Source organism: Sorex fumeus, unplaced genomic scaffold (genome assembly GCF_029834395.1).
Source record: "Sorex fumeus unplaced genomic scaffold, SorFum_2.1 ptg000008l, whole genome shotgun sequence".
NCBI classification, from domain to species: domain Eukaryota; kingdom Metazoa; phylum Chordata; class Mammalia; order Eulipotyphla; family Soricidae; genus Sorex; species Sorex fumeus.
In genome coordinates, this window is record NW_026606065.1 from 17,711,570 (window position 1) to 17,737,770 (window position 26,201).

The following is a 26,201-nucleotide window of genomic DNA, read 5'->3' on the forward strand; positions in this document are numbered from 1 at the left end:
CCAGTCTTTCCATTTTTACTTACACTCCTTTATGACTATATGATTAGAACATGAATCAACTCAGAGGCTGAATAGGGAGACTATCCAAATGACATACAGCATGTCCTGCTGAGAATTGGCCTTTGCTTAATGGATCGGGTTTAAAAAGCAAGATGAGAATCACAGAGGAAAAAATTGGCACTCCCTCTCAAGTCATCAGACTATGGATATTCTAGTCATTTTGAAAAATAATGTGCCTCGTTGGAAGGTAGAGGTAATAGACCCATATATATATTACTGCCATCATCTCTTGTGATTTTTGTGTATGATTATTTCTAAATTAAGTGTCAAAACACAAGTAGAAACCATCACATATTTATTCCTGAATATATGTTTTTAAGAGCAAGCTTTAAAATTATTTGGGTTCACATTAATCTACTGTACAAGGCTGGGCTTTTAGTCTCAAATATTTACTTATATTTTATAAGTGTTCACATTCCAAACTCCTGGATACATACCCAGAAAAGCACTACAGCTAACTCTACATTGTTCTTAATGAAGAATAGAGCAACATAAAATCTTTGTAGTGTTTGTCAAAATTATTGCATAGGTTTTTGTTAACCATAACCTATTGATGACTGTTTCTCTCTGTGAATACTATGAAATTTTCAGAAACTTATTATAATACAAATGTAGAGCTCTTATTATTTGTTTTAGTGGTTCCTTAATAGGGTCACCTGGTATGTCTTTAGTAGATGGTCTTATACATTGAATCTAAGAAGGCAAGGGTTGAGTTAATCACCATTTACTTCTGAAACATTTACTAATGGTTATGCTTCTCACAACTTAAAATTTTCTGAGATGTAATTGGAGCAATAGCACAGCGGGTAAAGCATTTGCCTTGCATGCGGCCGACCTGGGTTCGAGTCCCAGCATCCCATATGGTCCCCAAAGCACTCTCAGGAGTAATTCCTGAGTCCATGAGCCAGGAGTAACCCCTGTGCATCGCTGGATGTGATTAAAAAAAAATTCTGAGAGCATTCGCCTCGATATTAAGACAGGTTATTACATGGAGCCACTTTTCTTATAATCCTCAGTCAGTATGCATATATTATTCACTTGTTTTCAAATGGGCAAGTTTACCTGAACCTGTCTTTTATAGTTTACTTCATATTTTCACAGTAAATGCTATTGAGCTATTGGATCTGCTTCTAATTATCCCAAACCCAAGTCCCCTTTCGTGCCTGGTTAAGTTCATCTTTTGAATAGTATTCGATAGCAGAGCAGGAAGTGCATTTGCCATGCACTGGGCCAATCTGGCTGATCCCGTTTTGATTTTTCCGCCCCTCTTGGAGAGCCCAACAAGCTACCAAGTGTATCTCGCCCGCACAGCAAAGCCTAGCAAGCTAGCCGTGACGTATTTAATATGCCAAATACAGTAACAATGAGTCTAAAAATGGAGACATTATTGGGCCTGCCCGAGCAAATAGATGAACAACAGAAGGATAGTGCTACAGTGCAGTGCTATTAATTCCATAAAATATATGAGTTCTGACTTTCTGAACAAACTCAAGTTGTTGAATGTCATCACTTGATCACTTGATCCCCTGTTATCCATCGATTTACTCGAGCAGGTGCCAGTAGCATCCCCATTCATCCCTGTTGCGTGCTAGCGTAGCCCACTGGCATCTGTTCGTTCTAGGAACATGCAGAGCCTCAAACCGATCATTCAGGGTCTTGATGAAGAAGTCTGACCATCTTGTAGGTGGGCGTCCATGCGATCTTTTGATGTCCCGTGGAATCCAGTCAGTAATGGCTCTAGTCCAACGGTTGTCTATAAACCTCATTACGTGTCCAGCCCATCTGATTTTTGATGCTTTGGCAAATGAGACAGCGTCCCTGATTCTTAAGCGTTGACGGAGATCAGAACTCCAGATTTTATCTCTCATTTGAGTGAAGCGTGATATTCCAAGCATAGCTCTTTCGATTCCTCTTTGAGAGACCCAAATAGTGTTCTCATCCTGTTTTCATAGGGCCCAGGTCTCTGAGGCATATGATAATGCAGGAAGAACAGTGGAATCGAAGAGATGTGCTCGTAGCTGGAGGTTCTTTGTCCTGTTAGTTATTTTTTTCAACGCTCTTGAAGGCATTCCAAGCTGCTCTCTTCCTCCTGCGTAACTCAGGTGCCAGATCATTCATCATGGTGATTTCTCGACCTAGGTATATATAACTGTTGCATTCGGAGATGCGGGTTTCGTTGAGAGCGAATAGAGCATCAGGAAAGAGGCTGTTTCTCATAAGCATTTTCTTCATAAGATTCAGCTGTAGTCTGACCTTTCCACACTCATGGTCGAAGTCGGTCAGCATTTGTGCCGCTTGGCTGATGTTTGGTGTTATTAGAACAATGTCCTCAGCAATGTGGAGGTGGTGTAGTTGCCGACCATCTATCTTCACTCCCATTTCTTCCCATTCCAGTCATCGCATGATGTTCTCGAGGGTGGCACTGAGGAGTTTTGGTGAAATTGTATCACCCGGCCGAACCCCTCTCTTGACATCAATGATTACTTCTTTGTAGAATGGTGAGATCCTGGTAGTGAATCTGTAATAGAGCTCACGGAGGATCCTGATGTATTGAGTTTGTATGCCCTGATTGGCTAGGGCTTCTATGATTGCTTCCGTCTCAAAGAATCAAAGGCTTTCTTTAAATCAATGAACGTTAGACAGAGCGGCATCTTGAACTCCTGAGAAACCTCAATGAGCTTAGTAATTGTGTGGAAATGGTTGATGGTACTGAATCCTTTTCAGAACCCGGCTTATTCACATGGTTGTCCTTCATCTAGTGTTCTGCTAATCCAATTCCGGATGACTCGAGTGAACAGTTTGTAGATGACAGACAATAGGCAGATCGGGTGATAGTTGCCAATGTCGTGGATATCTCCCTTCTTGTATAGTACAGTCTTGCTGATTTTCCATTGGGATGGAATCTTTTATTCAGACAGGTAGTGTGTGAAGAGCCAAGCCAGTGTATTGATGAGTACTGATGCTAAGTTCTTTAGGTGTTTAGGTCTGATCTTTTCTGGGCCAGATCTCTTTGTTTCTTTACCTACCAGATGGCATGTTGAATTTCGGAAGGGAGAACATTGGAAACAATATATCCATCATGTGGAATGTGGTATGTGGGCAAGTGGATGTGACTATTAAAGGGATCTGAGTAGAAGTCATGAATAATCTTCTCCATTGCCCTTCTGGAAGATGTGATAGATCCATCAGGATGTCGGAGGGCAGTCATCTTGGTCTTGTAGTTGGTGAAGGACAGGTGGGCATTATGAATGCTTTTCCCGGCTTATGCCACATCTACCAGCACTGCTATTTTCCTGTCTTTGAGGTCATCCTTGATGGCTTCTCTGAATTGTTTGCCAGCTCGGATGTTCGCTTGTGGTTGCCTGAGGCATGTGCCAAGCCATGTTGGCGAATAAGTTCAAGAGTGTTTGGAGAAAGGCAGTTTTTTGTGGTTATCACTCTCTTGGCATTCCTCACACAATCATGGAGGTTCTGAATTATTCAATCATATTCCTCATCAATGCTGTCAATGACGGAATCTTCCCATGTTGCTGTAACAGAGCCAAAGAACTCCCAGTTGGTCATCGTTCTCGGAGTTCTCTTAAACTTTGCATTCTTTTCTCCCTGTTCTGTGAGGTAGAATTTTGCACGAAGGAGACAGTGATCTGATCCCATTTGGAATTTTGGGACAACAGCAACATTGGTTAGGCAAAACCGCCGATTGAATATGATGTGGTCTATTTCATTGTGGGACCTTCCACCGGGAGACTCCCATGTCCAACGTTTAGATTCAGCCTTTTGGAACTGTGAGTTACCATGGAAGGTCTTGGTTGACATGATGAACTCAGACAGTCTATCACCCTGTTCGTTCCATTCTAGGCCATGGGTCCCGATGTGGAGTTCATCGACTGATCTTCTTGGTCCTATCTTGGCATTAAAATCACCGACAATGATCTTGTCGAAGGTGTGATCTTCTTTATAGAACTTCTCCAGCTCCATGTAGAACTTCTCAATTTCTCTTTCACCATAATTGGATGTTGGTGCATAGACAACAAAGATAGAAACTGCCAGCAGTGAACCACATCTATTCAAGTGTAATTGTCCTATTTGCGTTGTTAGGCATTCAAATGAATCAATGCTCATGGCTAAGTTTGTGTTGACAAGGATACCAACACCACTGACACTCTTTTGTCACATGTTCCAAGGAACAGTTCTTCTCCAGTGTCGAAAACGGCGTGATGTGATTGATCTCTTCTCATTTCGGTCAGACCAATGATGTCGTACCTGATCTTTTGCGCTTGTACCATCAGGTCCTCGATGGATGCATCAGATGCCAGCATACGTGCATTGAACGTACAGACAATCATTTTTGTCTTTCTTCATTTTGGCAGCCTATTTCTGCCTTGGGATTTTATCAGCCTCTTCTTCTACATCCTTCTTGACTCTGCCTTATTCAGGGTCAGGGGAATGAGATCCATTTTTTTTTTTTTACTGGATTTGGCATATCAAATAGACCATGGATAGTTTGCCAGGCTCTGCCATGTGGGTGGGATATTTAAGGTACCCTGAAAAATTAAATAAATGTAAATAAAATGTTGAGTGGCCGCGAATGCTCCCAGGAGCTTGGTGTGATAATATCTGGATCCTGGCCATTGTTGGGTTACACGGCAGTTGGTGGGTGACTGTCTAGTTACTGGCACGTCCAGTCCCAAACCGTGCAGGCTTGGAGATCTCAGCCCCGAGTCCCATACACCTAGGTTCCCCTGTCAGTTCTTTTATGCATGAGGCTCATCCAAGTATGTGGAGAGTGGTCCCAGCATGACCTTGACTGGGGCCCGGAGGTCTTCAGCTGTTGGGCCCTGGTGAAGACAGTCAGGCAAAGGGTAGGAGACTCTGCCTTGTTCTCTCCCAGGAGCTCGGTGTGATAATCTCAATAATAATAATCATCAATAATAATAATAGTTCAATAATAATATTAAATGTCATAAGAAAATCATATTTTAAAATAATTTTTCTTGATTTTAGCCAACACAATGGCTAAAAGAAAAATGATTAAAGGTGAAAATATAATTGCTACATTTAAAGTCATGAGACCTAGGTTCCAACTAAGTTTCTTTGAACCATTTGATCACAGAAAGTCATATTAACTTTCTAGAACTTAGTGAATTCAGAAATAATAGGATTGGACAGAATCAGTAGTTTTCAAGTCAAATAGTATTTCAGAATAGTAATATTTTAAATTATATTGCAGAGAGCTTGGGAGAGAAGAAGAAAATAGATGAAAAGGAAAGAACAATTTGCTTTTACTGGTCCATCGACAATGGGGCTGTGATGGAGCGAAGCTGATGATATGCATTTTTATTAATGCTTAAAACTGACTCTGAACCACTATTGATCAATTAATTCATTAATCATTATATAGACTCATTAGTTATCACTTTTGATAAATCACATTGAATACTGTTGACTTATCTTCATTCTCTTATGATATTTTTAATACATATGACTTAAAAAAGATTTTGAAAGCACTAATAACAAAGTGCTTTCAAAGTATATACATATAAACTAAACTTCTCATTTTTTCATATCCATAAATGTTGCCATAAACGTTTTAGATTTGTTAAAGAGGAATAAATTTGTTTACTCTTTTGTAGTGTAAAATACTATTCAAAAGTATATTTGTCATTTACCACATCGTTATCAGATTGTTAAATGCAAAAATAATGTAACTTATTTATTAAAATGTAACACCAGTGTATCAACATTTCCTCAGGATACCACTGGACACTTACAGTGATATAACTTTCGTGCAAGATATTATGGTGTGGTGTCAGAACACTGATTCATGTGATCCTATCGTAGTAAGTGCTGTAAATCAAGGTGACTAAAATAAAATTTTTAAATAAATTTTGCAAAATCTTGGAATCATGCAATCAAAAGTAAATATATAGGGCAGGAGGGTTAGCACAATGGGTAGGGTGTTTGCCTTGTATGCGGTCAACCTGGGTTTGATTCCCAGCATCTCATATGATCCCCCAACCACCACCAGGAGTAATTCCTGGGTGCAGAGCCAGGAATAACCCCTGAGCATCTCTGGGTGTGACCCAAAAATTTAAAAAAAAGTAAATATATAAAACTTATAGTATCCTTATCTCTTGATAATGAAAAACTCATTTTGTATATAAACTTTATAGATCAATATACACATTCACATCAGTTACCATCCTCCCGTTCTTCATCGATTTGCTCGAGCAGGCCCAGTAACATCTCCATTGTGACACTTGTTACTGTGTTTGCATATCAAATACATCACGGGAAGCTTGCCAGGCTTTGCCGTGCGGGCGAGGTACTCTCGGTAGCTTGCCAGGCTCTCCAAGAGGGGCGGAGGAATCGAAGTTGGGTTGGCCATGTTGGCTGCGTGCAAGGCAAATGCCCTACTGCTGTGCTATCGCTCCAGCCCACACATTCACATGTGTTTATAAATTTATATGTAATCTATAATGTTTATATAAATGTTTCTAACTAATTTCTATACTTTTATATGAACTATTCACTAATTCTTTGCTATAACTTAGTAACTTTAACTATTTTGTATATACTGTGCATTCTCATTTTACCCTATGAGATTTGTGCTTAATGGTAGACTTATTAAAAATATAAACATAATTATGGATGTTATTTTAGTTCATGGAAATATACTTGACTTTATAGTTTTTCATTTATAATCATCTTAATTCACTGATTATTCCCTATACTTTCCATTTTATATAAAGATAGCATAGAAGAAGCAAAATAATCTAGTTTTGTTTTCAAGAAAATGTAACTTGTCCACTTGTTGAAATTGCAATTGATTATTTCTCTGGATATGCAATTTATTCTCATCAACTAGACATTATGGAAATATAACATCCACAAGGAATCATAGGCATCACAGTATCACAATGGTACTTCATTGATTGGAGACTGTGTTAATTGACAGTGGAGGTTGATTTTGATTCTTGATTGAATCTTTGAGTCCTCTGCCAGAGTCTATATCTGTAAACAATGTCTGTCAAAGTTATTGGAGCATAACATTACTCACAGATGAAGAGAAAAGTGCATGGGAATGGTCAGCTATAAATCAACCTATGCTGCTAGAAAAGAGAATGCAATGTATATAGATTTTTTTTATCACTGAAAATGGCTATAGGTAGTAACAACTGTTTAATTTTACAGATGAGAAAATTTGGATTGAGAGACAGACACCAAGACACAATGACCAAATAGCTAATTAATGACAGTACCAAGATGAAATCCCTGTCCATTGCGTTTTTCCACTTCATATGCTGCATTTTCTACGACAGTGAATAGAAAAGTTGTCCTGCTGTGTAGACTTGCACCTCTCAATAACCTTGATATTTCTTTTCATTTATTCTTTTAGAACATTATTGTAGAAGCAAAGTTTGGAGTGTTATTTGCAAACTAAATTGCTTGGCAGAGCTCATGGATAGTTGATTCTAAATAAAATTCAGTCATATGAATTCAAAAATCTATATTTGCATATAAATCTTGTCTAATGTTTTTCAGTGATTTAATGCCTAGTTAAGTACCAGGTGCACCACTTCTCCACACCATCTTCTGCTCTCTGTTAAATCTCACAGGCATGATGAAATCTAGGGTATTAGAAATTTTCTCCTTTTGTCATGCTGTCCACATTCTGTTCCTACTGACTTATTAGTGTTTGGTTCCTTCCTACACTCTTCCCTCCATCCCCCGATCCTTTGCTCATTCTCATGAGCAAGACCCAAAGAATAACCACAGATGGTTCAGCTTCCCAAACCTCCTTTCACTTTGTAATTAACTTTTGAAATGCAAGTAGACAGTACATAAATTTTTTTTCTGGATTTCACTGTAGAGATGCATATTCATAGAAACCACACAGTAGTTATTTGATATAATACAGCTAATAAAAATGAACAGGGAACCATTATGCTGGTCTCATCTATATACTAGTTATAAAAGCAGTTTTTGAGAAGGTGGGAAACAGTGTATAGTACTCAGGGGTTATTTCTGTTTAATTTTTTACAATAAAGTCCAGAAAAAAATATATATTCTTTTTGGAGCTGGAGTACCAAATATGATATATCCAAGTGCTTTTACCCTTGTACTTTCTGATAGTTTTTACAAAATATTTTTGCCTGAAACTTTAAAAAGATACTTTAAAAGTGTTTCTTCAGAAAACAATTATCCCTGTTTATCTAGTACAAAGTAAAATTAAGGTTATTATTGTGTTCTAAATTCAAGACACTGCATCAGAATAAGACGTTTTAAGGATTTCTTATCTTAGTAAGCTAGAGTTATTGATTGGTAGTTAACAATAAAGAAAATTTTCAGAAATGTGAATTTTCCCTCTATGTGTTAACTAATCATCAGTTTTTTAAGCTTTTTATAATCATTCCCATGGTGTTTTTGGGTGCCAAATGTACATACAACATTTGGAAGTTTTAGTACCAAAACTTTGTACTAGAAGGCTATTTTTTCATGTTCTTTACATCAAATTTTTTTAAATATTTTTTTATTAGTGAAACACCATGAGGTACAGTTGTAGATTTACAATTTTTTGTGCTTGGGTTTGATTATACAATGATCAGATACCCATCCCTCCCTCCACCAGTGCCCATTTTCCACCACCATGGATAATATCACCCCCACCCCCATCCCCCCATCCCCCCCTGCCTCTGTGGCAGGGCAATCCCCTGTGTTCTCTCTCTCCTTTTGGGTGTTGTGGTCTGCAAAAGAGGCATTGAGTGGCAAACATGTTCAGTCCATAGTCCGCTTTCGACATGCATCTCCCCTCCTGGGAGGATCCTCCAAACACCCTTTATACATCATCAAATATTTTTAAATGTCTTTACTCATTTCATCTCTCTATCAATATATTTCTTTCCGTGTCTTCTCTTTACATTTTCACTTTATTACCTATCAGCAATTTGTATCCCTTCTTTTATTTGATTAAATCTACCATTTTTTTCCTAAATTTTATTCTCTTTTGATTAATGTAAATGAAATTGGAAAATCATACTTATTGTAAATAAAATTGTTTAAGCCAAATCTAGTTTATCACTTAAACCAAATCATTTGTTAAAATAAACTCAACAATAATGATTAGACTAAAATGAATAATCTCAATAAACTTAAAATCAAATAAAAAATTTAGAGGATATTTAGTATTGTCCTAGTTGTTTATAACATACCAAATGCATTTAAAGCTATGAGGAAATCAAGATCTACATAGTTTCTTCAAAAACGACTAGATAAGAGTAAATGTTCTTAACTCTAAATATACTAAAATCCTGACACTGCATGCACAAATATATCACTGTATCACTGTCATCCTGTTGTTCATCGATTTCCTCGAGCAGGCACCAGTAATGTCTCCTTCATCCTAGCCATTAGATTCTAGAAAATGCCACATTTGAGGCCACATTTCAGGGTCAGGAGAATGAGACACATCATTTAAAATTAAATATATATCATATAAAAAGAATGTTCACATGATAATTATTATCTATTTTGTTACATTTATAAATATATATCATATAAAATTAAAATATATATAATATAAAATTAAGGTGAAAGATTTTGAATATCTGATCATACACAGATGTCTACTTTGCTAAACAATGATAAATCTAGTACAGTCAATACAGTATGAATTATTTGTAATAATAAAGATATGTGCATAAATGTGTACACTTAGGAAAAAGTCTCAGGAGCCTCTCCTTAAAAATTTAAAAGAATTTTATTTTCTATTCATTCTGTGTATGATTTATTATAACCATTCTATAGAGCAGCATCCAACTGAGAAGCTATAGTTAAAGTCAGCTTGTTATTTCCATCATAAATTCCCCTTCTTGAATGATTTATAACTTGAATGTTTTTATTTGCTTTTCCCTGAAACTTGGCATGTAGGTACTTAAACTTTGAATCATGATTTCCCTAAATTTAATTTAAATCGATTTAGTCATTTTTTCACCCATCAACAAGAGGAACACAAAAAGTGTCACATGTAGCATCACAAATTCTATGTTTCTAAAATAGGGTAGCTGTCAAAACAAAAGAGATAATAATTATCATGTGAGCATTCTTTTAAAAATTACTATTAGACAAATGAGTGTGTAGTGTATAGGGTAATTCAGTCATCTTTGAAAAACCAGTTTCTTATTTAAGTCAATGAGAAATATTTCCAAATAAGATCTACAGCTTGGCAACCAAAATTATAGTGTGAATCATCAAGAACTACAAAAATAATGTGACATCAATTATACTTCTCAAAAGTAGTGAATGATGACTTGATCAAAGATCAAAACATGGCAATTTTGTCTAAAAATCATGAGTTGATTTTAATGGATTTTATCATGTTTCGAAAGTATATCTCATGTTTCTTCTTGAAAAAAAATTATATTAGAAAGATAAGATTTACAGGGCTCGAGTCATAGGACATTGGGTGGGGCATTTTCCTTACATATAGTCACACATGGTCCCCTGAGGAGATGACCAGGAATTATCTCTCAGCACTGAGATTGGGAATCAGCCCTGAGCACTGCTTGGTGTAGTTGAAGAACAAAAGAGAAAGAAAAAAGAAAAGTACAATCCAGCATCATTGAAATTTTTGGATCTACTCAGAGTCTCACACATATTTAATAAAAGCTCTACACTAACCTACATTCTTTGAACCCGTATACTTTTCTTTAAAATGTTATCAATTGTACTCTTTACTCAGTATTTAGAACATACTCATCAAGTGTCATAATCATATAGAGGGAAGTTAGATTTTTATATAAATACATAATACATGTTGGTAAAATGTTTAGCATTACATTTTATCTTAGAAAATCATAAGATATATGTATATATGTACATATAATGTACATATACATGTATAATATTTGTTATTGTATTTAGAAAGGTAGGCAGTTCCATCTAACTCTCAAATTATATCTAAAGAATCACTATTGTCATCTCTGCCTGTTTGTAATATTTCTCCATTGTGATGCAGTATGAGACTTTCTATTATCTTTAAGATAACTATAGTTTAGGTAAAATATTAACACTTGCCCTTATCCCTAGAACATTGAGCTTACACAGATACTTATTTTCATTCATGCTTGCAGTGGACTGCAAGATTGTACCTTTTCTTTCAGCTGCTTAGTATTCCAGCAAGTGTATATTTACAGACATATATCATAACTTATTTTTTTATTGATGTGTAGTTGAATTTTATGTTTCCATAATCTGGCTATTGTACTAAGAGCTACGAAAAAAAGGTGTGGACATATTTCAAAAATTAAAGTTACATGATCTGAATAGATGTAAATTAATGTACGTTTACATTTTAATTCACATAAATTATGTTACAAACCATTATATTTCTGCATTATTTATAGTTCTCTTATCCTCATTTCCATATTTGAAAACCTGAAATGTGGCTTACTAGACAAATATTTAAATTTTATTAATTTCAGACATTTGACTTTTTTTGTAAGTCAATACCCAGTGTTCAGGGCTTACTCCAGGTTTTGTACTCATTGTTACTCTTGAGTGGTTCAGAGGCCTATATAGGAAGTTGGTGATTGAAATCAGGTCGGCCATCTGGTAGTGCTTCACCCTCTGTATTATTTTTCCAGCTGCAGTTATTTTGTAATTATATATATGTATATATATATATTTCTGTGTGCGCATATATATGTGATTCTAGGCAAATTTGGAGATACTATTAAATTTAAAATAAATATTAGTAAGCAGAATCAGAAAAGGAAAACCATAGCTTTAATTATACAAAGAAGAGAAGAAAAGCTTTTTTTTTTTTATCATTTTCTGAGGTTTTCTGTAGTAGAGACTTATCATTTCAGTACCTGCCTTCGTGTCAAGAAAATAATGATCAGCATTAGTGTACATACCCACTGTCATTTAATAGACATATTATCTCTACTAATTTTTTACTCAGTTAAAATGACTGTTTATTGGCTTTTTAAACCCATAATTTAATAGTACTCTGCCTATAACAACATAATTTACTATCAGAAATGAGCTCTCCTCTATATTTCAGCATTATTAATTTTTTCTTCTACGGCATGTGCCATTTTATTCTAAATGTAGATGGTCTGCTTAAAAACCTTTTCTTATAGCTTATTTCTTCAATTTTAATGACCAACAACTTATAGTCACATCCCAAGGGCCACATTTTGCACATTACAAAAAAAATCTAGATCCAAAGGAATCTAGACCTATAAGGTTGCTTCCACACCATCTTTACTATAAAGTTTGCTCTTAATAGTCTTCCCTCTAGATACAATTGAAAGTCACAGAAATTTCCTTTCTTATTTTCTTTTGTATCATCAACTTCTATTTCCTTTATCCTACACTCAACATGGCATTGAACTCTTGTAGCACCCTAGATTGTTTTTTTTTCTTCCATTCTTGATCTTAAAAATAGAGAGAAATTCTGATTTAAACCCATACTAAATCCTTTTTGTTTAATCTGCTCCTGTATTTTGCAGAAATAAAGCTAAATGGATAGACTAATTTTTCCATAAAGGTGCAATGTCAAATATCAGCAGAATGATAAATGCCAATAACAGGCCCATAAGGTTTTCCTTATGGGAAAAGTCTCCTGCCCCTGTGCCTGGCTGTCCTCACCAGGACCCCTTGGAGGGGGGCGGGTTAAGTTTCCTCTTCACCCCGAGCAGAGCCCCGGCAGCTGAAGACATCTGGGACCCAGCCACAGGCATGCTAACAACCACTTTCCACACACTCAGATGAGCCTCACACATGAAGGAACTAGCAGAGGAACCCAGGAGTCTGGGACCTGGGGCTGAGATCTTCAAGCCTGCTCTGATTGGACTAGGCCTTCTCCACCCAGATCCACCATCTTCCAGTAGCTAGACAGTTACACCCACTATCTGCCATGTAACCCCATCAACGGCCCGGAGACTATAAAACCAATCTCCTGGAAGTGCACGGCTGCATTTGTGGCTGCACGACCACTTACTGTCTAGATCTTGCTCTCAGAGAACCCAGAAGGCTACCGAGAGCATCCTGCCCACATATATGCCTGATTGGGAATACCAGTAAAGGTGATTAGAGGCTGCCCCAAAAGTCTTCATCCCTCTCAGAGAGCCCGGCAAGCTACTCAGACTATCCTGCCCTCATGGCAGAGCCTGGCAAGCTACCTGTGGTGTATTTGATATGCCAAAAACAGTAACAATAATGGTTCTCATTCTCCTGATCCTGAAAGAGTCCCCAATATGCCATTGGGCTACATTAGCGCGTGATAGGGACAAATGGAGATGTTACTGGCACCCGCTTGAGCAAATGGATGAACAACAGGATGATGGTGATAGTGATCTACTACACTGATGAGTATTCTTAATCTTGAAATATCATTATTAATGATATATCCAGATTCTTCTCTATGATTCATATCACAAAGCTGTGCTAATTATATGAAGAAATTAAAATGATCAATGTGTTATTAATATCTTTTCTCCTACACACAAAAATATTTAACTTGGTGTTCACTCCTCTTCAGCACACTTTTCTTTCTACTGCTTTACTGGTAATCTATGAGAACATAGAAATCATGTTTCTGTGAATGATTTGAAATAGCCTGCAGCTTAAGTGTTAGAATTGAGATATGGAATGTTAAATATACAGAATATACTGCTAATAGTAATGTTATTCTTACATCCTTTGCCTAGAGTTTAATACACATTTCAAAAATCCTTAAGTATTGTATATCTCATTTCTGTGAAATTATTACAAGAAATGTACTGTTGGGGATGAATTATGAGGAGTAATACATAAACTTGGTCAACCTATGGAGTTACTCCAAAGAACAGCTGCCAATGCATTCTTAAGAAATTAAATGAGATAAAGTCTAGTGGGATCAGTGGAAAATTTTTTGTCATGTGTCTGTTGGGTATTTTATTGTATTTTCTCAAATATTATTTATAATTTATCTTTAGATTTTCTATGAAATATGGATAATCATGGAACTATGTTCCAAATTGATAGTAATATTTCTTCATTTTTACAAATATCTGTAACGGTATAGGAGAACAAATAGACTCATTCCGTGAATTAAAGTCCTAACCCACAAATCAGAAATCCGTCTCTTAAATAAGTTGCAGTAAGCGAGTTTAGATTCTGAAGAAAATTTCTGTATGCTATATATAATTTTGCTTGCAATTATTTACATACTACTACTGATTCACCAGATATTTTGCATTCATATATTATTATTATTTATCCCACTCCTGACACCAGGGGCAGAAACGATAGCACAGTGGTAGGGCGTTTACCTTGCATGCAGTCAACATGGCCTACCTGAGTTCGATTCCTCCGCCCCTCTCGGAGAGCCCGGCAAGCTACCGAGAGTATCTCGCCCGCAGGTAGAGCCTGGCAAACTACCCGTGATGTATTCGATATGCCAAACACAGTAACAGCAAAGTCTCCAATGGAGACGTTACTGGGCCCACTCGAGCAAATTGATGAACAATGGGAGGACAGTGGACAGTGACAGTGACCATACTATTTATAAATAAAAGGAATTAGTGAATTCATGGATTAACTCTTTAAAATATTATATGTTCATGCCCATTTTTTATTTTTATTGTGATTCATTCAGAAAATGTAAGAATTTTTTGTTTACTATTTTCAAAGTATAATTAGAATATAACATTTATTTGGGCTTAAGCAGATTAGTGTCATTGACAATAATCTAGGGTCTATATTCTTACATTGCATCACCATCAGTTATTATTTTGAATCAGTCTAATGATCTCAAATTCTTTATGAACAGAATTAAAAGTTGTTATGAATAAACTTATAGTATTATTTCTAACATACTTTGACTATATTCACTGAAATATCTTCTGTGATATAGAGTACAAATGTACAAAGTACAATGTCATGTATAATACAAGCATTTATCTACTAGCATTTCAACTAAATCTATAGTTTAACCAGGTGCACTACCAAATTTTCAAGTACACATAAAAATTTGTTTTTTTGCTACAGTCTTAAAGAACCCATTTTCACTGATCTTTGGTCCTGCCATTGTGACATAAACTCACATAAATAATGTATGATGCACTGCATTATTCAAAGGATCAATTTTCTTTTTTCATTTAAGAACATAAAAGCTGAAAAATACTAACCATAATACTTAAGCACCAGAGAAAATACCTAAAGCAAATTTACTGATACTATAACTAGGTTTTCATTACAGTAAACCTAATATAAACCTATAATCTAATATCTTACACTATTACAATCTCAACATTCAATTAGTAACCTGCGTTTTTAATTTGTCTAATAAAACGAATTTTTAAATGTTTTAATAACTTGGTAACAATAAAATTTTTATATTATAAGGCCTTTTTGTTAAATTGTGCAGGGTAAATGTTGTAGTTAAATTGCAAGATAGATTAATGAATTTTATGTAAAATCGATGGAAAAGTTATAGGTGCATTTCTAGATTCATTTTGCAGCAATTATCACATATCAATGTCAGTACAGTATTAAAGACAAATATTATCAGGACATAAAAATATTAAAATATACCCCCCTTTTTCTTATAATCTGAGTGAGACTGAAATTTCTTTTTTTATATTATTCAACCAAATCCATTGCTTACTTGTATTAAAGCAGATATTTGAATTCTGTCTAATTTTAGAACATGCAAAATATAAATTTACAAAACACTAAAACGATTTGATGGTAAATGTAATCTAACTTATTTATATTTACATAAACTTGGATAATTAATGTTAAAATATATTTACGTAGAAATACCTAGAATTCAGTTTTAAATTTGTTTCATCTCTTAATGCTGTATTGATATACTAAATACCAATTTCAACACTCAAAGTGAAACTACCATTTTGATATTTTACTAACAGCTGGTTTATGGACAATCAGAGCTGCTTTTCCTTATTATAACTAGCCCCTATGTTGATTCTTTATAATATGCTTTCTCTTTCATTTTGGAATATTATTAATTTTGTTTTTGCTTCAAGGACACACCCAGCAATACTCAGTGATTACTACTGGCTATGCACCAAGGAATCACTCATGGTAGAGCTAAGGGGACCGTATGGGATGCCAGAGATCAGACTCTGGTCTGCCATGTGCAATGCAAGTATCCTACCTTTGGTACTACCTCACCAGAGCCACAAGCACTGTATTCCGAATCTTTTAAAACATTCATAGATTGTAAAACGGAATGAGTGCAATAATTTTATAGCTATATGCATATTAAAATACTCCTAGCATTTTATATAAATATATTTTAATAGAATTTAAAGCTATAGATTTTTTCTACTCAAGGAATTTTATAATTTTATTTTATACAGCATTAACTACTAAGCTTGAAATTAAAGGTTATATATTTTAGCAATATGATATGCCCACTTCAGTCTGTCTTTATTTTCACCTTGAGATCAGAGTTTAAAAAAGGTTCTTCAGAAATTTGTTTTCTAAAAATATTTTTCTGTGCAATTTTGCATAGCTGATACTGAACAACTTTAGATCACTTGATCACTTAACACTTGACATCTCGTTACTCACTGATTTGCTCCAGCGGGCACCAGTAACTTCTCCATCCGTCCCTGTCGCATGCTAGTGTAGCCCAATGACATCTGCTCACTCCAGGAAAACGAAGAGCCTCAAACTGTTCATTCAAGGTCTTGACAAAGAAGTCCGACCATCTTGTAGGTGAGAGGCCATGCCATCTTTTGACATCCTGTGGAATCCAGTCGGTAATGGCTCTAGTCCAGCGGTCGTCTCCAAATCGCATTATGTGTCTAGCCAATCTGACTTTTGACACCTTGGCAAACGAGGCAGAGTCCCTCATCTTCGATCATCAATGGAGTTCGGAACTCTGGATTCTTTCTCTCACTTGAGTAAAGTGTGATATCCAAGCATAGCTCTTTCCATTCCTCTTTGGGAGACCTGAATAGCGTTATCATCCTGTTTTGTAGGGCCCAGGTCTCTGAGGCGTATGTTAATGCAGTAAAAATGGTGGAGTCGAAGAGATGTGCCCAGAGCTGGAGGTTCTTTGTCCTCTTAGCTATTTCTTCGACACTCTTAAAGGTGTTCCAGGCCGCTGTCTTCCTCCTGCACAACTCAGATGCCAGGTCATTCATCATGTTGGCTTCTCAACCTAGGAACACATAACTGCTGCATTTGGAGATGTTCATTCCATTGAGAGCGAAGGGAACATGAGAAACGAGTCTGTTTCTCATAAGCATTGTCTTGGTGAGATTCAGCTGCAGTCTGACCTTTTCACACTCACGGTTGAAGTCACTCAGCATTTGTGCCACTTGGCTAATGTTTGGTGTCTTTAGAATGATGTCATCAGCAAAGCAGAGGTGGTGGTGTTGCTGACTGTCTATCTTCACTCCCATTCCCTCCCATTCCAGGCATCGCATGACGTCCTCAAGGGTGGCACTAAAGAGTTTCTATGAAATTGTATCATCCAGCCAAACTCCTCTCTTTACATTGATGATCACTTCCTTGTAGAATGGCGAGAACAGTTTAGATGGGGAACAAAGATACATTTGTTATTAATAAATATTGTTAATAAATATTTTATTTATAAAATAAACACATATTTAGTAAGTAAATATTTATTAAATAAATAAAAATATTAAAAATAAATAAATGATAATAATAAATAGTTGATTAAACTATAGTGATGGTATCAGAAATATTTTCCTTTTCCCATTCTCAATTTTCCAATTTATATAACTACATGTCTATATTAAAAATTACCATATCATACAAGGAACTGGTTGAACTGCACAAGAAGAAAATATCCAACCCCATCAAAAAATGGTGTGGTGAAATTAAATGAACAGAAACTTTCTCAATGAAGAAATCCAAATGACTAAAAGGCACATGAGAAAATGCTCTACATCGCTAATCATCACTAATCATCAGGGATATGCAGATCAAAACAACAATGAGATATCATCTCACACCACAGATACTGGCCCATTTCCAAAAGAAAAAAAGCAACCTGTGCTGGTATGGATATGGTGAGAAAGGGACTTTCCTTCACTGCTGATGGGAATGCCAATTGTTTCAGCCCTTTTAAAAAACAATATGGACGATTTTCAAAAAATTAGAAATTGAGCTCCTATTTGACCCAGAATTACCACTCCTGGGAGTGTGTCCCAGGAAGGCAAAAAAGTATAGTCGAAATGACATCTGCATTTCTATGTTCATTGCTGCACTGTTTACAATAGCCAAACTCTGGAGCAAAAACTGAGTGCCCAAGAACTGGTTAAAGAAACTTTGGTATATCTACACAATGGAATACTATGCAGCAGTCAGAAAAGATGAAATCATGGAATTTGCTTATAAGTGAATCAACATGGAAAGTGTCATGTTAAGTGAAATGATTCAGAAAGAAAGTAACAGGCATAGAAAGATTGCACTCAATTGTGGAATATACAGTAGAAGAATGGGAGACTAACACCCAAGAGTAGTAGAGATAAGGACCAGTAGTTCTGCTCCACAGCTTGGAAACCAGCCTCACAAGCTGGGGGAAAATGCAGAGAGAGAAAGGACCATCAATTAAAGGATGTTGGGAGGACCCATTCGGGTTGAAAGATGTGTGACGAAAATAGATTATAGACCGAACATCATTGCCACTCAATGCCTCTATTGCGAACTACAACACCCAAAAGGAGAGAGAGACCAAAAGGCAATGCCCTGCCACGGAGGTGGGGTGGGGTGGACGGGACGGGATAGGGGTTAGAGGGAGAGATGCTGGAACCATTGGTGGTGGAAAATGGGCGCTTGTGGAGGAATGAGTACTCGATCAATGTATGACTGAAATGCAAGCACGGAAGTTTGTAAGCCTGTAACTGTACCTCACAGTGATTCACTAATAAAAATTAAATAAATAAATAAATAAAATTACCATATCATGTATGCTATTAAATTAGTGACTATAGAAGCCTACTTTCCAATTATGGGTTTTGAATCAATACCTTCAGAACAAAGAGAGATGGGAGCTAGAGAGATAGTACAAGATGTAAATCTTCGCTCCAAGCCTATTCTTGTTTTATACCTGTCACTACATGTGATCCCCTGAGTACCAGCAGAAAATGTATTTGGATAAATATTATTTTAATTTTTATTATTATTTTGTTTTTATTTGAGCAACACTCATGGTTCTTAGGCTTGCACTAAAGGATAAAAACAATAATGAGCTTATATGCTCTAAAATGCTACTGTTATTTTATTTTTTATATGATGCTGGTTTTAAATGAACGAGTGTGCATAATTTTTCGAGGCCTTATTTTTATTGAATAAAATTTAAATAAGAGGCAAAATATGGGATAATATTAATAAGCATAATTGAGTTTTTTATTGTTCTTCCAAGACTTTTTGTTTTTTGTGTGGTATTTCCTCTGTTTGCTGTTGATCTTCATCTTTCCTTTTAAATTATGGAACTATTTACTTGCTTGAATTTAACTTTTGAACTTTTAATAATAGAATTTCAACTGCATGACTATATAAAATGATTCATGTTTATCATGAATACAGTTATATGCATGCATAAACACATGTAATGAAACGTGTCAGTTTTACACCTCAATTCTTCTTTCTTGGATGCTGATTAATTATACCCAAATACTGTTTTATTTGAGAATTTTATCCTATGCTTAGGTACATAAAGCCAAAATAAATTATCTGTGAATATCTCAATAAATTAGACCAGCAATTGAGAAATTCATGTTCTAATGATTCATTTTCTCAACTTAGCAAACTAGCCAGATATCTGTCAAGTCCCTGTTTTACTTTGGACTCTTTATACACATAGATACTGATTCATGAAGAAAAAAAGAAACATTAAATATACTTCTTTTCTGCTGCAGGATATTAGGAATGACCGATTATGTGCCATACAAATCAATGCAAATCAAAATTACTGAATGGATGCAACACTTTTCTGATTTTGAATGTGTTTATGGAAATAGAGCATTTCAATAGATTTCAGCTACTCTGACTACAAATAGTCTGAGTATTTAACAGGGTAGGGTGTGTGTGAAAGGCCACTATGAACATTAGGTATGCAAGTGCTCTCTCAGATTTGACTGTAATCATACTGGGCCTGTTAGGATATCCAGATGCAACTTTCAGGGGAATTGGAATGTCATTAATATTATAGACAAGAGTTCCTACTGCATTCCCTTGATCGTTCCACTTCTTTGAGTAATTACTGAATATGTAAACCCTGTTTTTAATTAAGATCTGGTGTAATAATGAAGTTAGGGGAAAAGAAAAGCCTTTTGATGTTTAACTAAAAGAAGACTCTTCTAAATGATAAGGGCAGATGCTCTGAACACACAGCTACACTAAATCAACAGTCTTCTTTGTTTAAATACCTTTTCTTTTGAAAACCTTTCAGTAATGCTTGTCAAGGCTCCTTGATGTTAAAACATTTGAACAAATAATTCTTTTATGGATTTTTTCACTTGTAATTTAATTAGCTTATTCTGTCAGAGAAGGAAGTATTCTGAACATTTACAGAGTAGTCTTCCTGTAAATTGATGAAGAGACATTATCTTCGTTATTTTATTTATTTATGTATTTGTGTTTTTTTTTAAACTCCAAACTATGTCAAGGCATCTAATATTTTTTCAGAGAAAATGACGGTCATAGTAGTAATTAAAACACAGATTGCATTTCCTTTCCAGCTTTATTTAAGGGCTTCAATTTCTGACGTATTTGCTAAAAAAAAAAAAATCTCTCTTTTGGTTCACTAATTACCAAGGACTGCTAGGCTAGCAGAGCTTTACTGTGATCGAAAGATCGTTTTCAATGACAAGAAAGAAATCACACTAGAAAAGGCAGGGTTTTGCTGCAACATTGTTTAATTTAGCTCTCTGGGGTTTCCAGAAAATCCTCCTCATTCTGAGTTGTTGTAAAGAGCACCCATCTGGAAGTTAGAGAGACAGGGGGAAGGGGGGGAGGGAATCTTCTTTCTGATTGTTTAGCTTCCCACATAAAAAGTGACCTGCGCTTTCTTGTAACCTGCTTTTGCTGGGTTATGTAGCACTTAAGCTTGTGTTTGATCCGCAAAGCTTTGATCTGACGGTTTGGTATTATTGATCACATTCAAAATACACCTGGAAGGTCTATGCATTCATGTTAGCAGAAAATAAGAAAGCTTTTCACTCCTGTGAAAGGAGAAAATGAAGTATGAGGTAGATGTATTTATGTAGTTGGAGGGAGGCCTGCCTCCTGGCAAGGAAGAGATGCCTTGGTGATCTTAGGTACTATTAGGCCTTAGCAGTAATTCTTCAAAATCTGAATACAGCCACTCTGAGAATCACTTAGGAGAACCCCAAAATAAATTGACTGATAATTAAGGAAAGTCAGGTAATTATTTCCACTGAAATGAAGAGAATGCCTAACAAATGGCCTACAGGGTTCCATCACCAGCATCTCATATGGTCACAAAAGGAGTAATTTTTCAACGTGCATAGAATCAGTGGTAATTAAACCTTGTTTATCTAATTGCAGTAGTTTGTATTTTCTGTCTTTGATTTTTTTTTTAATTTATTTTGGGGACATATCCAGCTGTACTCAAGGCTTACTCCTCTCTCTGTATTCTGGATCACTCCTGGTGGGGCTCAAGGAATCACAGAGGGTGCCAGGGACTGAAACCAAGTCAGCCACATGCAAGACAAGTGCCTATCCACGATCCTATTGCTTCAGCTCTCTTCTGTAGATTTTTTTATTTTCCATCACTTAATCACTTAATCACTTAATCCCCGTTATTCATCGATTTATTCGAGCGGGTGCCAGTAACGTCTCCATTCATCCCGGTTGCGTGCTAGCGTAGCCCAATGGTATATGTTCGTTTTAGGAACATGTAGAGCCTCAAACCGATCATTTAGGGTCTTGACGAAGAAGTCTGACCATCTTATAGGTGGGCGTCCACGTGATCTTTTGATGTCTCGTGGAATCCAATCAGTAATGGCTCTAGTCCAGCGGTTGTCTGTAAACCTCATTACATGTCCAGCCCATCTGATTTTTGATGTCTTGGCAAATGAGACAGCGTCTCTGATTCTTGAGCGTTGACGAAGATCAGAACTCCGGATTCTATCTCTCATTTGAGTGAATCGTGATATTCCAAGCATAGTTCTTTCGATTCCTCTTTGAGAGACCCGAATAGTGTTCTCATCCTGTTTTCGTAGGGTCCAGGTCTCTGAGGCATATGTTAATGCAGAAAGAATAGTGGAATCAAAGAGATGTGCTCGTAGTTGGAGGTTCTTTGTCCTTTTAGTTATTTCTTCAATGCTCTTGAAGGCATTCCAAGCCGCTCTCTTCCTCCTGCGTAACTCAGGTGCCAGGTCATTCATCATGTTGATTTCTCGACCTAAGTATATATAACTGTTGCATTCGGAGATGGTGGTTCCGTTGAGAGCGAATGGAGCGTCAGGAACAAGGCTGTTTCTCATAAACATTGTCTTCGTAAGATTCAGCTGTAGTCCAACCTTTCCACACTCACGGTCAAAGTCCGCAAGCATTTGTGCCGCTTGGCTGATGTTTGGTGTTATTAGAACGATGTCATCAGCAAAGCGGAGGTGGTGTAGTTGCCGACCATCTATCTTCACTCCCATGTTTTCCCATTCTAGTCGTCGCATGATGTTCTCGAGGGTGGCACTGAAGAGTTTTGGTGAAATGGTATCACCCTGCCGAACCCCTCTCTTGATATGGATGATTACTTCTTTGTAGAATGGTGAGACCTTGGTAGTGAATCCGCAATAGAGCTCACGAAGGATCCTGATGTATTGAGTTTGTACGCCCTGATTGGCTAGGGCTTCAATGACCGCTTCCGTCTCAACAGAATCAAAGGCCTTCTTTAAATCAATGAACGTTAGACAGAGCGGCATCTTGAACTCCCGAGATACCTCAATGAGCTTGGTTATTGTGTGGATATGGTCGATGGTACTGAATCCTTTTCGGAATCCAGCTTGTTCACATGGTTGTCCTTCATCTAGTGTTCTGCTAATCCTATTCAGGATGACTCGAGTGAATAGTTTGTAGATGACAGACAATAGGCAGATTGGGCGATAGTTGCCAATGTCGTGGATGTCTCCTTTCTTGTATAGTAGTACAGTCTTGCTGGTTTTCCATTGGGATGGAACCTTGCATTCAGACAGGTAGCGTGTGAAGAGTCGAGCTAATGTATTGATGAGTACTGATGGTAAGTTCTTCAGGTGTTCAGGTCTGATCTTGTCTGGGCCAGGTGCTTTTTGTTTCTTTACCGACGAGATGGCATGTTGGATTTCGGAAGGGAGAACATTGGGAACGACATATCCATCATGTGGTATGTGGTATGTGGGCAAGTGGATGTGGCTATTAAAGAGATCTGAGTAGAATTCATGAATAATCTTCTCCATTGCCCTTCTGGAAGATGTGATAGATCCATCATGATGTCGGAGGGCAGTCATCTTGGTTTTGTAGTTGGTGAAGGACAGGCGGGCATTACGAATGTTTTTCCCAGCTTCTGCTGCATCTACCAGTACTGCTGCTCTCCTGTTTTTGAGGTCATCCTTGATGGCTTTTCTGCACTGTTTTGCCAGTTCGGACGTTTGCTTGTGGTTGCCTGAGGCACGTGCCACGCCACGTTGGCGAATAAGTTCAAGAGTGTTCGAAGAAAGACGGTTTTTTGTGGTTATCTCTCTCTTGGCATTCCTTGCACAATCATGGAGGTGCTGAATCATTCGATCGTATTCCTCATCGATGTTGTCAATGACGGCATCTTCCCATGTTGCTGCAACAGAGCCAAAGAGTTCCCAGTTGGTGGTTGTTCTGGGAGTCTTCTTCTTAAACCTTGCATTCTTTTCTCCTCGTTCTGTGAGGTAGAATTTTGCACGAAGAAGACGGTGGTCTGATTCCGTTTGGAATTTTGGGACAACAGCAACATCGGTTAGGCAAAAACGCCGATTGAATATGATGTGGTCTATTTCATTGTGGAACCGTCCATCGGGAGACTCCCATGTCCAACGTTTAGATTCAGCCTTTTGGAATTGTGAGTTACCATGGAAGGTTTTGGTTGACATGATGAACTCAGACAGTCTGTCACCTTGTTCGTTCCATTCCAGGCCATGGGTTCCGATGTGGAGTTCATCGACTGATCTTCTTGGTCCTATCTTGGCATTAAAATCACCGACAATGATCTTGTAGAAGGTGTGATCTTCTTTATAGAATTTCTCCAGCTCCATGTAGAATTTCTCAGTTTCTTTTTCACCATAACTGGATGTTGATGCGTAGACAACAAAGATAGAAACTGCCGGTAGTGAGCCACATTTATTCAAGTGTAATCGTCCGATTCGGGTTGTTAGGCATTCAAATGAATCAATGCTTGTGACTAAGTTTGTGTTGACAAGGATACCGACACCACCGACGCCTCTTTTATCACATGTTCCAAGGAACAGTTCTTCTCCAGAACTTTTATTTTATTTTATTTTATTTAATTTTATTTTCCATAATATTACCAATTGTATTGATCTTTTTTTAAAAGCAAGTTTTTTGTTTTGTCGATATCCTTTATTCTATCTTATTGGTTCATGATCTAAAATATACTATTTACCATGACTTCTGTTCACTTTGTGTGTGTTTGTTTATTTGTAAATTTTATACTAAGAGTCTTATACAGTGCCAGTGTCCTACCACTGAGTCATATTTTAATTTCTTCCTTTGTTCACTTTTGCTTTAGTTTCAGTTAGGTAATTTATTTAGGTATATAATTAATATTTAGATGTATAATTAATGTTTGCATTTGATGCTAAACATCTTCCACTCAGTATTTTTTTACTGGATATCATGATTTTTAACAAATTGTCATTTTATTTCATATATGTTTGGCTGAAGAATTACTTAGATTTGTGGTTCTTAAGATCCAATATTGGATATTTCTAATTTTGCCGTTCATTTTATTTTCTTTCAATTATGGGTGGCAATTTTATATTTTCTAATATGTGATATTTATTAGCTATCTTAGAATGAACTCTCTCCATAAAATGAACTCTCTTGATAAATGGTCAATATAAAATTGAGAAATATCTCTATATATATGCTGCTGTTATTTGAAGGCCTTGTGAATAAAAGTCATTTAAATCAAGTTGATTTATAGTCCTGTTCAGATAAAACTTACTTTCACTAATTTTTAATCTATTGTATCTATTAATTATTAAAAGTGAGTGTTAAGAGCTTCAAGCATACTAGTGATTTTTCTTATTCTTTTTTTACTATTCTATCAGATTTTGCTACACATATTTTGGTGTTCTGTTGTTAGGTGCACGTACATTAGATGTAGTTGTCTTCTTGGAGGGTTACTTTCTTTAACATTACAACATTTCCTTCTTAGCCTCATCTTACTTTCCATTAGAGCCACATGTTATATCTATTAGGATAAGTTTAACTTTAGTCTTTTTTTCAGGCTTTTTTATTTAAGGAGATTAATGCTATGTATTCCAACATTTTTTTCTTCCTTTCTTCCTCTGATCTCTTCTCTTCTTATCTCTTCTTGCTCTCTCTCTCTCTCTTTTTCTAATCTTGTTGTTGCTTCTGTGTTTTAGGTCATGCCCAGTGATAATTGGAGCTTACTTCTGACTCTGTGTTTAGATCTCACTCCTACTAGTACTGAGGAGAGTATATGTGATGATACTGATGAGTAAAATAGGTTGGCTGTTGCAAGGCAAATGCTCTAACTAGGAGATTAATTCTTTCTTCCAGTTATTCACTTTAGATGTGCTGGAGAGATATTATAGAGAGTAGAGCTTTACTTTACATGTGGTTAGCCAGGGTGAGATGCAGAAGTAACCCTGAACACTGCTTTTTAAGGCACCCAAACCAGGAACAAAAACATAATTTATTTTAGAAAAAATATGGTTGAATTGTGTTCTCACTGCTGTTTTGTTTTGGTGTCACACTTGGCAGTCCTCAGGACTTATTGGTAGCTTTGTGTTCAGGCATCACCTTTATTGGGGTTCTGGGGTTCAGATATGGTGCTCAGAATGAAATTAGATTAGCAGACTGCAAGTCATATAAAAACACTATACTATCAAGCCCCAGTTTTTTTTCTAATT